Below are 7,217 nucleotides of genomic sequence, written 5' to 3' on the forward strand. Positions count from 1 at the left end.
TGCTTATGCATTATGCACTCTGTTTAACTCTGATAGAGGTTTGCTTGCACGCTGGCTAGTTTATTCGATTGTTGCCTGTCGTGGCGTTATTCCGCTTGCTTTACTAAGACTTATTTGTGTCAATCATCTTTCTATTGCTCGTCTTATGTCATTCAGCTTGTTTTGCTGCGACTTGTTTTTTGTCGTTCAGCTTGTTTGTGCTGTGACTTGTTTTATGTCGTTCAGCTTGTTTGTGCTACGACTTGTTGTTTTGTGCCACTTACTTCTCTTCGTAAGGGCTTATTGTATGTCTATCTCCCTCTTTCCTCTCCCCCCTTAAAGAGATGAGCTAGGTGGGACTAAGAGAACCTTAGTGTTGCCCACGTAGCTCATCTTCTTCGTTTCCCTTTATCTCCCCTGCTCAAGTTGAACGTGTTAGGCCTCCCCCTTAGGCGTCCCCGAGGTGGCGCCCTGTTTTACTTTGAGCAGGTGAGGTGAGGTCTCAGGGAGGGATGCGTTAACTTGCCACGTTGCGCTGGGGTGTGATTAGGGGATTTTTATCCACCAATCACCGTCTGACAAGTGGACCAACCAGGTTCCGCCACGTGTCCTTCACGAAGGCCAACAGGAGCTTGCCACGTGTCAGTCACAGATACGTCCTCCACGGACCACTTAAGACACGCCACGTGTCCACCCATGCCAAGTGGGACAACCGGCCATCAAGGCCCATTTCAGTCTAGAGGCCCGATCAGCCCTAGGTTTACCTTAAGCCTAGAGAGTTGCACGCTTCCCAAGGCTATAAATACTCGATTAATCCTCATTAATCAGGAAACAAAAAAACAACCGAATAATTAAGAGATCAAGCAGAGAAGAACAGACTTATTAACAACCGGCTAATCTCGCTAACGACGCAGATTACCAACACTAAGCACTCTCACCTAGAGAGATCTCATTACTTTACTTTCTGTATTGATTACTCCTTAATCAGGTACTAACTTGACCGTTGGAGGCGGAGCTCTCAGGAGTCTCCGTTATTTTGCAGGTACAGACGTCCGGTTCCAGTCTCGGAATTGTAACTCTCCCGCAGGACATCAGAAAACCCCGAAACATTTGGCGCCGTCTGTGGGGAGAGTACTTCAGAGATGGCATCCAAGTCTGTACCGACTCCAGAAGAGAGGCGTCCCCTAGACGACCCTCAAGTTCAGTCGGACCATGATACCGAAAGTGAATTTGAAGTTGAAACTCATACAGCTCCAGACGGGACCCTAAGGGCCCGCCGTACCCGTCATACTGAAATAAGGGAACGGGAGTATCTTCAAACAGGAAGCGAGCCAGCAGGCGCACCGCTTGCTCGGCAACAGCCGACTGATGGGTCTGCTCCCATCACAAGGAACGAACTCATGACCTTCATGAGGGACTTCAAGGGAGAGATCCAAGAGTTGATCAACAAAAAACCGCCTGCTTCAGTCAAAGAGCATTCGGCCAAGAAACCTTCCACTTCACTGAGGAGGAAGCCAGTTCAAGGGCGAGAGGCGACTCCCCATCCTAAATCCAAGAAGCGGGAACCGTCTGCTCTTGATTTCACAAAATTCCGTTACCCTACGGGAAATAGGAAACCGGTTCGTCATATTCAGGCGGACGGGTCAAAGCAAACGTTCACAGATGCTCGGCACCTGCTAGAGCAGAAGAAGAGTGACCGATTATCAGAGTCGGCTTCTACTTCAAATTTTCAGGACAGTTTGCGAAACGCCTCGATGAGGCCAACTCAGTCGTACCATGAGAGTCAGTCAGGCGGCACCTCCCGTCAGTCCGACTTTCATAGTGCCCAGGCGGTACCAAACTTACCATTTGTGCCGCAACAACAGTATTTTATGCAGCCACCTCCATTTGGTGGACCTGCAGCAAAAAACGTCCAACCTATGGACTGGCAGCTACGGCTGCTTAGACTTGGTGAACAGCCGTCGGCCTTCTCCAAGGAAATTACTGAAGCCGCTCAGCCGGCCAAAGTAAAAAATGTTTTAGTAGGCGCCTATGATGGCACTACTAACCCGGAAGACCATCTGATGGCATTCACCAACCTGATGTACCTTCAAGGGTTGGATGATCCCACTTGGTGCAAGTGTTTCCCAGCGACTCTCAAGGGAATTGCACAGCAATGGTTCGGCAACCTGCCGACTGGTTGTGTAAACAGCTTCAGGACGCTTGCTTACTTATTTGCCTCCAACTTCGCAATGAACATCCCTGCGAAGAAAACGACCCTTGATTTGGGAACAATTCAGCAGGGTGAAAAGGAGGGGCTTCGTTCCTACATCAGGCGGTTCAACCTGATGAGAATACAGATTCAAGGGTTACCGGATGAGGTAGCTTATACTGACTTTTTTAGAGGTCTCAAAGACGGGTCTACCTTCAAATTTGATTTAGTTCGAAAAAGGGTGGCGACTCTTCAAGAGGCCTTGATTGAAGCAGAAGCCTATATACAGGCGACTGATCTGTGTACGATGAAACAGTCGGACGGGAAGAGGTTCGACAATAGAGAGGGACGACAGAAACAGTCGTCCAACAAGGATGAAAAAAGAAAAGGGGTCTGGGCGGCTGATTCCTCTAAACAGCCGGCCTAGAAAAAGAAAAAAGAATTCAAACCATACTCCCCAAAATATGTGTTTAACAAGGATAACCAGTTTATCCTAAAAGAAATAAAGGGACGGCTCTCAATTGAGAAGCCGCTCCCCATGAAGGGTTCTGCGAGCAACCGGAACCAAGACAAAATCTGTGCTTATCATGATGACATTGGTCATCACACCAATGACTGCATCAGTCTCATGCGGTACCTAGACCGATTGGCTGATCAAGGTGATCTTGACACTTATGTCAAGAAATCTGCGGGAAACACTTCCTCAAAAAAGCAGTCGGCCAAAAAGAATCAGCAGGCCGACAGTTCTGATACAGATGATGCAGTCGTCTACACCATTGCAGGCGGCTTCTCAGGAGGCGGCCCCTCTATTAGGGGCAACAAAGATAATATAAGGCGGTTAGATGTAAATTCCGTTCACCAAGAACGACCGTCCAAATATACATTTCCTGAGATTGTCATCACTGAAGAGGATCTAGGAGGAATAAGGGGGCCGCATGACGACCCTCTCGTTATTGAATGTAAAGTGGCCAACCAGAGAGTTGGTCGAATCCTCATAGATACCGGGAGCTCTTCAGATCTCATCAGCAGCAAATGTCTATCAAAACTGAAATATCAGACGGACTGCATACATCCGGCCTCCCACCCTTTAATAGGGTTTGGGGGAGGAGTCGTCCACCCACTGGGACGAGTAGATCTACCCATCCGCCTGGGCGAAAAAGGGGAAGGACGACACATGGTAGTCCGGTTCCTAGTGGTAGAGGAACTCTCTGCCTACAACATGATTCTGGGTCGACCAACCCTGAATAATTCCAAGGCTGTTATAATCCCGTCACTTATGCTGCTTAAGTTTGAAAGGGACAATGGAACAGTCGGCTCCCTTAGGGGAGATCAGAGGATGGCCCGAGAGTGCTATCTCTCGGATGTCAAGCCCACTGTTATGGCCACTGGGTCAAGTGGAGAAAAAACAGACCTTGACAATGTCAAGGAAAGTGCGCCTGTTCAAGAAACAGGCGACAAAAAGAGAAAGGCACTCCAGACTGAGTCCGCAAGAAAAGCAAGAAAATAGCAATCATTGGCAGAGGACCGGCCGGATGAGTTCCGCCCTCAGCCGGCTGGTGAGCATGCGGACCTGATATTAGACGACTCCCATCCTGACCGAACAGTCAAAGTAGGGACGGCTGCTCTAAGAAACCTTGGTGCCGACTTTCACAACTTGTTGAAAGAATACAAGGACATCTTTGCATTTGAAGTCCATGAAATGCCAGGCATTAGTCCTGATCTGGCAGTACACAAACTCGCTGTGGATCCGAAAAAGAAGCCGGTACGGCAAAAGAAGCGGAACCATGGTGAAGAGAGAGGTCAGGCGGCAGCCGCCGAAGTCAAAAAATTACTTGATGCAGGGTTCATTCGGCAATGTTACTTCCCAGATTGGGTTGCAAATGTGGTACTTGTTAAAAAGTCGAATGGCACCTGGCGAATGTGTGTAGACTACACAGACTTGAACAAGGCGTGCCCCAAAGACAGTTACCCTCTGCCTAAAATTGATAACCTGGTCGACTCAACAGCCGGCCATGCCTTGATGAGTTTTATGGACGCCTATTCTGGTTTTCATCAAATTCCTTTGTGGAAGAAAGATCAGGAGAAGACGGCCTTCGTCACTGATCAGGGATTATACTGTTACACGGTCATGCCGTTTGGTCTTAAGAATGCTCCGGCTACCTTCCAACGAATGATAAACACAGTGTTCTTTGATCAGATTGGGAGAAACGTCGAGGCATACATTGATGATATGATTGTCAAGACTAAACTTCAGAAAGATCATCTGACGGACCTCCGAGAGACTTTCGCCACACTCAGGCGGCACCATGTCATGCTCAATCCCAAGAAATGTGTATTTGGAGTTGAGTCTGGGAAATTTCTCGGATTCCTTATCAACCAGAGAGGAATAGAGGCGAACCCCGAGAAGGTACAGGCGGTCATTGACATGCAGTCGCCTCGTACCGTTCGAGAGGTTCAGAAGTTAACAGGTTGTCTGGCGGCCTTGGGAAGATTCCTAAGCCGATCAGGCGACAAATGCCTATACTTTTTCCAGGCAATTAAGAAGAAGGCAAGGTTTGAATGGGGGCCGGATGCTGAGGCCGCCTTCCAGAAATTAAAGGTTCACTTGCATTCCTTGCCGAGGCTGGTTAGCCCTTTGCCCAAAGAAAATCTCTACATGTACCTGGCCGTCTCTGATCATGCGTTAAGCGCGGTGCTCCTTGCTGAAAGGGACGGCTGTCAACTCCCGGTCTACTTTGTCAGTCACGTACTGAAAAATGCCGAGTTGAGGTATCCCCTAGTGGAGAAATTTGGTCTTGCACTCTTCATGGCTGTTAAAAAAATTGAAGCCCTACTTTCTGGCACATGCAGTCGTCGTGTATACCGACCAACCGATCAAGCGGCCCCTTACCACCATGGAGTCCTCCGGACGAATGATCAAATGGGCCATAGAAATGCAGAGTCTCGAAGTTACTTTCGAGCCTAGAAAAGCAGTGAAGGGGCAAGCCTTTGCTGACTTTATCGTAGAGATGACTCGTCCTCCTGACTCTCAAGTTCCAGACCAAGTCTGGAAGGTATATGTGGACGGAAGCTCTACTTCAAACGGTTGTGGAGCAGGCGTCGTATGTCAATCTCCAGAGGGCGACAGGTTCGAGTATGCTCTACGCTTCAGTTTCCAGGCTTCAAACAATGAGGCAGAATATGAAGCTTTACTAGCCGGGATCCGCATGTGTAAGGCGGCAGGGGCAAGGAAAATAGACGCCTGTTCTGATTCACAACTGATAGTGAGTCAGTACAATGGCGAATACGAAGCAACACATCCGGCCATGATCAAGTATTTACAGGCGGTCCGACAAGCAGTCGGCTCCCTTGAGGATTTCCATCTGATCCAAGTGCCGAGATCAGAAAACAACCAGGCAGATGCACTTTCGAAATTAGCATCATCCGCCTCCTCCGATACTCCTCGGACTGTGTTTTGGGAAGTAATGGAGAAGAGAAGCATCGAGGAAAATCCTATTGGAATTCTAGACAGAAGCTCAACCTGGATGGATTCAATCAGGGCATATCTGACAAACGGTACACTGCCGGATGATCCTCAACAGGCGGCAGCACTGAAAAAAACGAGCCTCCTGTTTTGAAATTATACAGGGAGAACTTCACAAGAGGGGGCACCTTCAACCCTTCTTAAAGTGTGTTACTCCTGAAAAGGGACGAGAGATACTAGATGATCTTCACTCTAGTTTCTGTGCTTCCCACATAGGTGGTAGGATGCTTGCTCAAAGGACAAGGCGGCAGGGTTACTTTTGGCCTACTTTGGAAGCAGATGCAATGGAGATGGTGAAAAAATGTGACAAGTGCCAAAGGTTTGGCAAATTAATTCACCGTCCGGCTACTGACCTCACTACCATTCACAGCCCACTACCGTTTGCTAAGTGGGGCATGGAAATTCTGGGGCCATATACGCCTGCTACAGGCGGCAGAAGGTACATACTTGTTGCCGTTGACTACTTCACTAAATGGGTAGAGGCGGAGGCTGTAAAGGGAATCAAGACGAAAGATGTAATTTCATTCATTTGGAAAAACGTCATCACTCGGTTCGGGGTTCCCATGTCTATGGTTTTTGATAATGGCCCCCAATTTGAGACGCCTGTTCTCAAAAGCTGGTTGGGAGACCAAGGAATTGCACATTACTTTGCATCTGTCGGCCGTCCACAAGCAAACGGCCAGGTAGAAGCCTTTAATAAAATCATCTCAGACGGTCTCAAGAAAAAGATTGAACGAGCAGGCGGCCTATGGGCAGATGAACTACCACATGTTCTTTGGGCCATTAGGACGACTGAAAAAGGGGCGACTGGAGAAAACTCCCTTCCTCCTAACTTATGGTGCAGAAGCTGTTCTTCCAATAGAACACTACGAGCCGACTCTTCGAGTAATGCTATATGATGAAGAGGCAAACTGGGAAGCTATGCGCCTGCATTAGACTCACTTCCTGAAAAAAGGGGCAATGCTGTTTTGCGCCATGAGATCTATCACCTAAGAATGACTAGATCATACAACAAGAAAGTACACAGGCGTCCACTCAAAGTAGGGGACTTTGTACTTAGAAAAATGGAAGCAGTTGGTAGGGCCAATGAGTCTGGAAAACTAACTCCCAACTGGGAAGGACCCTACCGAATCTATGCGGAAGTCAGGGACGGTACCTACCGTCTGGAAACACCAGACGGACAAAACCGTTGCCTCGAACCTGGAATGTAGATAACCTTAAAAAATATTTCTTCTGAATGATGTAAAGTAAAGAGCTACTTAATAAAGTTTGCACTTACTATTCAATATTTGTATTACGAGGGGCATGCCGTCTGTACCTTTACAGTCGGCTACTCTCCATTGAGTTTCACTATCTTTAGAGGGGGCATGCCGTCTGTTCCTTTACAGTCGGCTACTCTCCATCGAGTATTTTACTCACAATACTTAGCTAAAAAGATAAGGGCCTGGCCGATCCTGTACCTTACAGGCGGCTACCCTTCTTTTACTTAGCACCTACGTTCACCAAGAACTTACCAAGGCCATC

This window comes from Chenopodium quinoa, unplaced genomic scaffold, assembly GCF_001683475.1.
Source record: "Chenopodium quinoa cultivar QQ74 unplaced genomic scaffold, ASM168347v1, whole genome shotgun sequence".
Taxonomy (NCBI): Eukaryota; Viridiplantae; Streptophyta; class Magnoliopsida; order Caryophyllales; family Amaranthaceae; genus Chenopodium; species Chenopodium quinoa.